This window comes from Oryzias melastigma, linkage group LG8 (genome assembly GCF_002922805.2).
Source record: "Oryzias melastigma strain HK-1 linkage group LG8, ASM292280v2, whole genome shotgun sequence".
NCBI classification, from domain to species: Eukaryota; Metazoa; Chordata; class Actinopteri; order Beloniformes; family Adrianichthyidae; genus Oryzias; species Oryzias melastigma.
The window spans coordinates 7,732,771-7,744,109 of record NC_050519.1 but is presented as its reverse complement, the minus strand read 5'-3'; the positions used below and the strand labels follow the sequence as shown (position 1 = coordinate 7,744,109).

The 11,339-nt window shown below is 34.6% G+C and overlaps 1 protein-coding gene across 1 annotated transcript in view; it reads right to left on the bottom strand.

Moving 5' to 3' along the window:
• psmg3 (proteasome (prosome, macropain) assembly chaperone 3) overlaps nt 1-11,138 on the bottom strand; it is a 44,791-nt gene extending 33,653 nt beyond the window's left edge. Inside the window, exon 1 of the mRNA XM_036213192.1 lies at nt 11,081-11,138. The gene's annotated coding sequence lies outside the window, so the exon portion shown is untranslated. The remainder of the gene's footprint in view (nt 1-11,080) is intronic.
• Nucleotides 11,139-11,339: the final 201 nt, after the last annotated feature.

The window sequence follows — 11,339 nt, the reverse complement described above, 5'->3', positions numbered from 1 at the left end:
CTGAGGCAGCTTCAAATCTCAAAGCGGCGTGTTATTGAGTGAAAGGATGCAGCCTATTTCTTTCAGGTCAAAATTGACTTCACTGCAAAAGCTCCTACATGAATCAAAGACCTGGAAAAAAAAGAATGACTTGTTTTTAAACTGCATTTCTTTCGAATGTGGAGGGATGTAAAATGAGATCTTCTTTTATCTGAATTGCTTTATGAATGCTTGATCCGTCTTGTATCTAGTCTACCCTTCAGTGTAAATTCCACTTGTTTTATGGAGTGAAATGTTATAGCAGATGGCTGTGAGTGCACAGAACCTGGTGGTGGCGGTGGTGGAGGGGGCAACATCTTACATTTCTAGCTGGTAAAATATTTAGTTTGGAAATTTCTTCATTTAAATTTAAATTAAATATTTAGTTTTTTACTCCTTCATTTAGGATTTCGTTAAATATTGAGTTGAGCAATCTGTGAAAGACTCGGTAAAATATTCATTTTTTTGGGAAAACCTTACATTTAAAGATTTAGTTTGGGGGCAAAAGTGCCATGTGAAAGAAAGTATTATTTAAAAAGACATTAAATTAATAAATACATTGTGTGTTTGAAAGAAATCAATGTGTTTGAAACTATCCTGATTCACACAAGGGGCAAAAATCCAAAATACATCTTAGGTCGCGGGTAAGAGGAACAGGGTAACAGAGGTAACAGGATAAAAATTGATGGAACACTAAATTTTTTAAAAGTTTAAAACCGTAACTTTTTAACATAATTATGAACTAGAGATATATCATTACCTGCAATAATGCTAGTGTGATTGCGGTAGGTTGAATTTGCCCGCCAAAGTTGCTAGTGCTGATAGCTGAAGATGCCGAAATTGCTAGCTGAAAATGCTAAAGCTGATAGCCAGCTAAAATATTAGCTATAAACCAAATTAGCCTAAGGCTAAAAAAAAAAAAAACGTAAGTTAGCCAAAACAGTTAGCGTGTAGCTGAAAGAACAGGTAGACTTCAAAGTATCCTTAAAAAATGAAATAAAGCCTAATTTAGCCAAAACAGCTAGCATGTAGCTAAATATTAGCTAAACTCAAAAATAGCCTAAAGAATCTTAGTAAATGACAAAATAGTTCAAAAAGCTAGCAGAAAGTAAATTTTTAGAACTATAACTTTTTCATATAACTATGAATAATAAAAAGGCAGGAAAATTATTCCAGAATAAATCATTAAAAAACCTTATTAAACCTTAAAAAACTATCAATATTTTAAAGTATATTTTGTCAAAATTATACAAGTTAGTAATAAGCGCAAGATAACATCGGGTCATCGATTAAAATAAAATAAAATGATCCGGAGGGCCAGATATAATTAACTTTGACATGTGCTCTACTGTACATAAATAAATAGGTTTTCCAACTATGTAAATATGTATTTTAGAGCAAACTACAATTTATCTGCAGATACTAGAAAGCAGGTTTAAATATGTGGATTTTCAAACTGCTTATAATTGTAAATATAAATATAATATATATATATTAAAATTATTAAAACAAAAATACAAGTATAACAACCTAAATCTACTCTTATTTTGAAGAGTTCGAGTAAAATTTAATACAAGAAAAAATGCAGAACAGATTTGTTATTTAGGTTTACATCACTGCCAAAGTCACAAACATAGTAGCTGAAAGTGTTCACATCTCCTGTCTCAAACTTAACCCAGGCAGGGGTTTTCTTTGCTGTGTGCAGGGGAAAATCTAAGTAACCTCTAAATAATCTTACAGCCTATTGGAAGAGCAAAAAGTTTTTTTTTTTTTTTCTTTTAAACCTCCTGTAGGGGATAAAAAACAATAACAAAGCCTCCACGGTTATCTTGCCTGTTTGGGTTGCATTTTGTGGTAAAGTTTGCTGCTTCATGAGTGGAATATTATTACTGTATAAGATTACACAGATTGATGAAGGCACATCCTGAAACTTTAATATCCGTGACCCGGAAACCTGCATGCACTTTGAGTCTGGAGAGGAGGGTGGTGGTGGGGGGTGTAGAAACAATGCTTTGAAGTGCTTTGAATTTGGGCCGCTAAGCAATGTTGGGTGTCGGCGTTACAAAATGTTTCTTTAATGGCACATAATTTATGTTGAAAATCTTCTGCAGACAAGGAAGACACGGAAAGTGCTAAAGACAAAGTGCTTCTTAAAAATATTTGAATGGTTGTAAAATGCTAATTTGCCTTTCTCTAATTAAATAATAACCAACCTGTGTTTTTTGGTTAAATTTAACCAAAGTTAAACTAAAGTGGCATATTTTTGTGAGGTAATTGAAATGATGGCATAATGGACTGTTACTTTAAAAGAGCCTTCACCTTAGAGAACTCTACTTAGTGAAGCCTTGAAATCATTTGGTGCAAAAAAGACTGTAGAAAAAAAATCTGCCAAGTAGGAGACAATGCATGCGTTCCAAATGATAGTGATTTAAAATGTCCTGGGGACAGACGAGTGAAAGCTTGGGCTCTGAAAAGCTGAAAGGCCTTTGACCAGATGGGAGCAGAGTTGATCAAAGAGGCCAGAGTGGAGGGGAGGGAGAGTGAAGTGATGAAGTGAAGTGTGTAATGAAGGATGAGGTCGGTGAATTTGATAAGTCCAAGAAGGATTTCAAGAAAACCTAAATACCGTGGCCCATTTTTCCTGGTAAAATGGAAATTTTGAGTCAGCTTGGTGTTGGGGAGTGTGGATGAGATGTTTCAAGATGAGGACAATTTAAAAATCTTAATACAAAGGTTATATCGAAATCTTTTCACTTGGTGCACTTTAGTGCATTTGTCATTTTGTTATACTCTCCAAATCTGTAATTTCAAAAACTTTTGGAAATGTTCCTAAAGTCTCTTTAAGAAACCAAGAAACCAGTGTGCATCGAGGCTCACTAGATGAGCCAATTTAGACCACAATTCATTGCATTTGAACATTCTTTCATTTAAAAAAATGCATTTACTTTTTTTTTTTTCTTTATAAACTATCCACATTTTCATTATAAGAACGCAATGGATTCTGAAATTGTCTTCATAAAATGTTGTTCATCTTTTGGCATATCCCGCCCGGTTGCCGCGGCAATCTGCACACTTGGTCCCTTAAAATACGTTTATTTGAAATTGTCAAACATTTGCATAGAATCAACAGTCAGCATTTTTTAAAGCTCATTTTGTACAGGTTAAAAGCCCCAAAAAGTTGAATTACTGTTTGGTTACCCTTTAATCCCATTGCAGCCAATGGGAAATGAGTCCTGGTTTCCCGTGCTACATTTCCAATGTTTTTGAGCCATTTGCTGCTCTTTATAAAATGTGTAAACTTATTCAGTTTTTATTTCGGGAAAAAGTAGTGAGAATGGTGTCCAAATTGGTTTTAAAATTAAGGCACTCGATAGTCCCGCACTGTGTAGTTTTTTAGTAATTAGGGGATTCTAATACAGCCAAATTGTTCGGTATTGATGTGTTGAAAATCACGAGGCCTAAAGAAATTATCTTTCAAGCATAAACTATAAAAGTCTTTGAAAAAAGAAAAAAAAAATACATCTGCTTCTAGTTTCTAAAAGTTGTAATTAATTGAATTGCAAATTTTATTTAACAAACTTCTTGAATAAATAAAAGATGTTTGTGGTAGTCTGACTTTTTTTTTTTAATCTGACTGTCTTTTTTTTTGTAAATAAATGTCCAAGGATAGCTCCTTTCTTTACCAAATTCAATAGAAGGAGCTGTATCACCAGAAACGAACAATGCAAATTTGCTTCCATTATTCGCCGTTCGATACCCACAAAACCCTCCACATCACAGGTAGTGCATCAGCAGGCAGGAATCTCATCATTCCGCCTGCAGGCTTTTCTGCGCTTTAAAACACAGCATTAAGAATTTAACTGCCAGAGACCGAAATCATTAATGTCACTTAACAGCACTAATGAATCTAACAGTTGAACAGGCATACATATTTTAGCAGCTGTGTGTTAATTTGAATAACATTTCAACGTCTTTCCTCACCAGGGACCCGACACACAGGGAACAGTCAATAGACACGAGAAAAGAAACGAAAGCGTTAAAAGAATACAGGCACAATTTAGACCCATCAGAGATTAATTTATAGTGCAGTTAATAAATACACGTGTCTCTTAGTTACATACATGCTGCTGTGTTCACAGGGTGTTTGAACATGCTGCTTTCACACTGAAAATCCCTGCAGAAGTGATAAAGCTTGTTTGTGGCAGTAAAATGTGCTTAGTACTTTTCAGTGGAGAGGTAATTTAACATGCCTAACACTGTAAATAATGAAACACAACGACTACATGAAGTATGAACATTAAAAAAGGGCAAATTTTAATTCTTCAGGAAAGTAGAAGCAAACTAAACTGCACCAATAACAAAAAAAAATCTTTATCTCAATAACCTGCATTTAAAAAAAAAACATAATTAAGTCAATTTACAATTTGTCACTATATTATTTGCTTTTATAATTATTTCTAACAAAGTTTCTTTGTTATTTTCTTATTAAAAACTTTTTTTTTCTTTTTGTTCTTATCACAACAGTTGATTTCTGTTTAGATCCATATTTTTCAATGTTTTTGTGTCAGGAACTGCTGGTGTAAAAGGAATCTAAATACAAGAAACTGAAAATGTGGTAGAAAGAAACCTGAACATTTACAGCATATGATACACTTTGACAAGACAAATCTACAAAGTAAATGAACAAAGAAAAAGCTGCCCTGAAAACCAGACACTTAAATCCACTGATGTTAATGACTTAAATGGAAACAGCTGTGAATAGTTACCAGATTAATCCAGATTAGAAATGACAGGAGAAGAAACAAACATGAAAATAGACCTTTATAAGAGCCAAGATGATATGACACAATCCTTACAAACTGTAAGAATTTGGTCATATTTTCATGTTGTAGTATTTTTTTGTCACTGTTCAGTGTAGTTTTGACTCATTTTTTCTTCTTCTTCTTCTGTTTTTTAAGGCGGCTGGCAACCAGCTTAAAGGTGCATTACCGCCACCTACTGGCCTGGAGTAACTCATATTTGTCTAAATTCCACTTGGTTTTTGAGGGAAGGCTTCATAATTATGACAGTTATCACCTAGCTAAGGATTGGATACTGAACACCTGCTCATCATCACCTCATCAGACAACCTTTTATAAGGACACCCACACCCGCCAGCCAATGTTGGTTCGTCTGTTCCACTCCGGTAGAGCACACCGACCAAAAGATACTGCCAAGCCACGTTTGACCTTAGACCTCTTACCTCTTGCTTTCTACCATCTCTAACTTCTGCTGTTATTTCATCTCCATCGCTCTACAACCATCCTGAGAACTCCCATCCACAACCTCTGCTCATCTCTTACTATATCACAATAAACCAACTACCCTCTAACTCACTGTTGTTCTCCATTTTGGGTCCACGACCCCTATTACCTAACAAGTTATACATTTCAGTTTACTTGTAAAAGTTTCTGCAGATTTTCGCTTTCAGTTCCTTCCCTGTTGTCTTTCACTAAAAAAAAAAGACAAACCAGAACACAGCTCTGATTGTGTCAACTGAGTATTTAAAACTAAATAAAAATGGCCAAATATATCACATATGTGTATATATCCAATTAGATAGATGTAAGGAAAGTTGTTAATCGAATTGACCTTTACTTAAAAAAAAAAAATCTAAATGAGGGCTAAAGATTTTACACTCCACAGATGTTAGGACACAAAAGTTCCTCCCCATACATGGAGGGTTCCATTCCAAATCCACCACCCTGTATGCTAGCCAGAGGGAAGGAGGCCGAGGACCAGCTAGCACAGGAGCCACTATCCAGAATGAAACATCCCGGATCAATGAACAGATCAAGCACATGGCCTCAACTGATAATGTGGTCAGTGAAGGCCTCGGGCAATGGAGAGCAAAGGACTTGGTACTGAAGGAAAGATCATCACTGGAGGACCAGCCACAATTTAAAACCAAGGGAATTTTGCATTTGTCGGTTGGCCCGAAAGGAAAACGGCAAGAACTCTTGTTGCATTAAACATCTATTTTATAAAAGCTAACAGATAGTAGTTCTATTTTACTTTCAGGAATATACAATGTCTGTTTTCAGGAAGCGCAGTCACACCGTTTATGTGTGCTAAGGCTTATATGCCTCTAAATCCCCTGATGGAATGTAAAATTCGAGGTAAGCATTTTCCAACAAACGACCTTGTTCCTACCCAAGACAGCTAAACCGAACACAAGAGCCAAAAAAGAAATGTGATATGTATTCCTCAGGAAATACTTTCTGCTACATGTGTGTGCACAAGCTTGTGATATGCTGTTGTTTTACATTCTACTTATATATATAAATATATGTAATTCTCAAAGGAACTAAAAGTCACATTTTCCATTTTGAAAACTTTTGAATCAAAACTCACAAGAGGTGGTACAATGTTTGTTTTTATCAACATTTACCCTCTGCTCTTGTTTCCAGCTTTGAAAGGTCAAACACAAACACTCCAAAGACCAACATTTTTCTGCTCACTGAGCATCTGATAAGACATCACAATGAGCTGTGACAATCCCATTCTGACATATTAAACATGTGGAGAAATGTGCTTATCGCTGCGTTGCACAGGGTGAATGCTAATTGAGCAGAGTTTATCATAAAGACGACTCTGAATGACAACAACGCTGAAAGATAGAATTATCATTTTAAATGTCTTTCCATTCAGTGCACTTCTAAGTTTGTGACCTCCTCCCAGAGTAAAGATGTCTATTTGAATTTTAAATGTAAAGATTCTTACAGTGAAGTCATTTTAGCCTCTGCGATGATCACTTGCGTCCATATTACTGTACTATTAGCAAAGGAGCCATCCCTCCACACCAGTGAAGTATTGATGCACGTGATGACATTAAACTTTTGGGTTTCACTTTAGATATTCATCTTCTTTTTGAGTGGAAGGAAAATGCCATCTGTGCAAGAAAACTTTGATGATTTATTGATTTAAAAAAAAAAAAAAAAAAACTGTCTGGAGTTTGTGAAAAGAGCAGTCGTATGTCATATTTTTTAACTCCATCTGTCACGTTGATGTGCCAGTTTTTTTTTTTTTTTTTTTTGCAAACACGTTATGCTGAATTTAAAAACTTGCCAAAACTATATCTGTTTGTTGTTCAGAATGGTTCAGAATCTTGTCAAGACCCAATCTACTTTTTTAACTTGTGCACATAAAAAAATAGTAAAAAAAAAACTACTGCCAGCAGCAAATTTACTAATAATGTAAATTCACCACCTAATTAGAGGAACACCAGCTGTTTCTCATCAGAATAATGAGTCTCTTTCTCTTTTATGAGGAAATTATCTTACTTTGATTTTAAAAGCGAAGCTTTATTTATTTATTTTCTCCCCTTTTTCCAGTAATTTGGATCCTGACAAAAATAAAAGAGAACTTAGCACCAACGCTCACTCATCCTGCCTTTTTTCCTTTTTTTTTTTCGTCAAAACACTAGAGACTTCTTCACCACGCTCCCTCCTTAATGGCTCACTGCACCATTTGATTGTATGCAGATGAGGGAGCCTGATGACGTCGGCCTGTGTGCACACGCATGATTGCAGGGTCTTAGATCTGCCACCAGAGTGCAACTTATTAATGATTTCTGGGACTCCAACTCTTATATATACACTCAGTAATATAAAAGGTTAATAGGTATCTCTGCTGTGGAAAAAGGCTGGCTGGATCCATGGTCTGAATGAGGCCCTGCCTGGGTTATAAATGAAAGAGCCTTCTGGCTCTGTGCTTTAAACTGAACAATATCCATACTGAATGGCAGGTTCAGTGAAATTGCAGGAGCTTGCGTCTAATCAGAAAGTGAAGATATTCAGGTTTTTAAATTGTTTCTCTGTTTGATACCTTGGCTGAACTTTAAAAAAAAAAGAATTACTCTTTCAGCTTCCTTGATGGTGACTAAAACAAAAAGTGAGAAGTTGATAACATCTAACAGGTCCCTTAGAAATAAGCAAAACATTCTTACAATATGAAAAAATGACTTTAAAAGGTAAAAAAAAAAAAAGATTTTATCAAGAATAGACTCTTTTCACGTGATGTCACACAAAATGGCGAGTGTGCAAATGGACTTCCAGTTTTCATGTTTAGAACAACAAACCTGACAGCTGAACGCTGTTAAAAGCAATTTTACTTAAATAATGAAAGGTAACCCAACTAAGTGTAACTGAAATGTGTTCAATACTTATTTTAGAAATGTTCTACCTGGTTTTAGTCGTTTTCCTCTCGTAGATCGTCGGGGATCATTTCTCTTTAACAACCCGGTCAAAGTTAGATGAAGGTTACAGGTACTTCATTGAATACTGCTTGTTTGATGCAAAGGTAATTAAGATTTCCTTCTTCTAATTTATGCTAATGCTACTGCTAGCAATAAAGAAAAACTAAAAACAGTTGCGTTGTTTTCTGACGTCGCTCCCCTCTGTTTCTTTTTTCATAACTGTGTCTGATCCCTCCGGTATAATAAAGTTAAACAAGAATAAAAATAATTTGAAACCATCAAAAGTATATATAAGGAAATGATTCTTCGCACGTCATTTTCTAAATGCGTACAGGCAGAGCTGAACTTTTGTTCAGCGCACTTAAATTGCGAATACCGCTCTTATTTTGAAACCTAAAAATACGTGGCTTCATAGCAGCACTTAAAATATTCACTCTGCCCTTTGGTAAGCATTGCTTTTGTTTAAATTACCCCAAAAATATCCCGTAACACAACAAATACCTCTTATTACAACAACGAAATACTCGCGGCCAACATGCAGCAATGTCCCTCTTGGCTGCGTCTATTACGTGTGGCCAACATGAATTTCCATCAGTTTTTGTGCTTGATCACACTTAGAATGCGAATAAATAGTGAATGACATCAAGCAAAAATATAACCCATTAGAATAACATCTGTTAGAAAAAAAGGTTGATTTTTTTTCAATAAAACCTCCAATATTGAAGGATTATTCAAATTTGTATTCAGATTTGTGAACGATCCAGGAGAGGAAATGAAAGTTCGACAGGATATTCATCGAATAAATATTATATAATTTTCTCTTGAAATTTGTTACATTTTAGCATTTATGTCAGCTTTGTCGTTCTAAACCTGTAAACCAGAAGTCAATATTCATGTTTTGGGTCTTGTCGCCATTTTGTCTGACGTTGTGAAAGGGGTCTATTCTTATTTTAAAGAGAAAAATTGTTGTCAGATAAGTCTTCTTACTTTCTTAAGATTCAGTTTATGCTTTGTGGTCACAGTTTTATATATATATAAACTACATTGTATTAGCTGTCATTGTTTTAAATTATTTTTAGTAATTTAGTATTGATATTTTATTTCCATTCTTAAAAAAAATGCTAAAGCCTCCATGTATAAATCTGCATGTAATTAAATTTTGATCAAACATTTTTTTTCTTGTCTCATAAACAGTTTTTATGACATATTTGTGCACATTGTACATGGTAGCATTTGTTTTAATAATAACACACGAGTGGACACGACATGACATCATTAGGTTCAGTGTTTTGCCCAAGGATACCTCAGCACCTGAAGTATCTGGGGAGCAGCAGTCATCTGACTGGAGGACAACCTCCTACCATGTCGGAGATCTTAAAAATGTTATTGAGAACATTTTTCTCCTTTATCATCAAGCTTAGTGCATCATGCGATTCCTCTTCTGCGCTTTCAGGCATCCTTTTAAAGCATTTTTAATGAGAGGAAATAAACTCCTTCCATTTTTTTCATAAAGTTTGTTTGGATGAGGTGACTACAGGAAATTTTATTGTAAGAGTCCTGACACAAACCACAAAAAAGTGTAGATTTAGTATAAAATAAAATCTCTAAAAAGAGCTGAAAAAAAATATGTGTGCTGTAAAAGTTTAGACCAACTTCAGCTATAATGATTCCAGTTTCTGTTTATTTTCCATAATTTCTTTTTTACTAATTAATGCGATGACTTTAATTTGAGTTGACAAACTGAAGACATTTCAGCACCCTCTTTGGATTGTAGAGCTGCCACAAACGATTATTTTAAAAGTCGACTAATCACCGATTATTTTTTACGATTAGTCGACTAATCGCGTCATACACAAGTGGATGTAGAACACACATCTTAGGCATAATTAGCTTTAAACTAACTAAAAACTATATATATTTACATTAGCATTATTGTAGATAGAATGTAAGCTGAATTTGGTTGCAAAAGATGCTGGTGACAATGGCTGAAGATGCTGATAGCCTGCTAAAATATTAGTTAAAGGCCAAATTAGCCTAAAAAGAACCTAGGTTAGCCAAAACCGCTAGCATGTATCTGAAATACTAGCTGAACTCCAAAATGGCCTAAATAAAAAACAAAAAAAAAGCTTAAGTTAGCCAAAACAGCTAGCATGTAGCTGAACACAAAATAGCCTAAAAAACAAAAAAGCCCGAATTAGACAAAACAGCTAACATGTAGCTTAAATATTAGCTAAATTCCAAAATATCCTAAAAACTAAAACAAGCCGAAGTTAGATAAAAAAGCTAGCATGTAGCTAAACACAAAAATAGCCTAAAAAACGAAAAAAGCTTGAATTAGCCAAAACAGCAAACATGTTGCTTAAATATTAGCTAAATTGCGAAACAGCCTAAAACATCTTAAAAAAGCCTGTTAGCAAAAACAGCTAGCATGTAGCTAAAATTAAAACTCCAAAATAGCCTAAAAAACTTAATAAATGCCAAAATAGTCCAAGAAGCTAGCAGAATATCATAATAACTTTCAATTTTACTAAATTCTGACTCCATATAATATAAAATAACGACTAATCGACTATTAAATTAGTCATCGACTATTTTAATAGTCGATTAGTCGTCGATTAGTCGACTAATCGTGGCAGCCCTATTGGATTGTAACATAAAAAAAAAACATACATCCACATATCTGTGTTTATCATTTATACGAGAACCCATTCTCAGCATAACTAATCAAACTACACTCTCCTGTAACTTAATTGCATCATAGAGGAAAATCATAATCTCAATCATATCGTAGCCATTTTTTAGGCAGAATCCAAATTCCTCCCCTACCTCTACGTCTTTCCTGAGTTTTTCCCTGAGGGACATCAACCCGCTGGTGAAAATGGTACTAAAATGAGAAAAAACAAAACAAAACACAGTTTTGAAATAAAAAAATCTAACATGTTCTTTTGTAATTTTCAATGAAGTTTAAAGCATGTTTTTGTCCGGATCCCATCTTTTTTCTTTCTTTTACGAGGAGTTCATCTACAATAGCCTGGAACTACGAGCTCCAGGAAAATACATAAAAACATCAGTTTTATAACTTTAA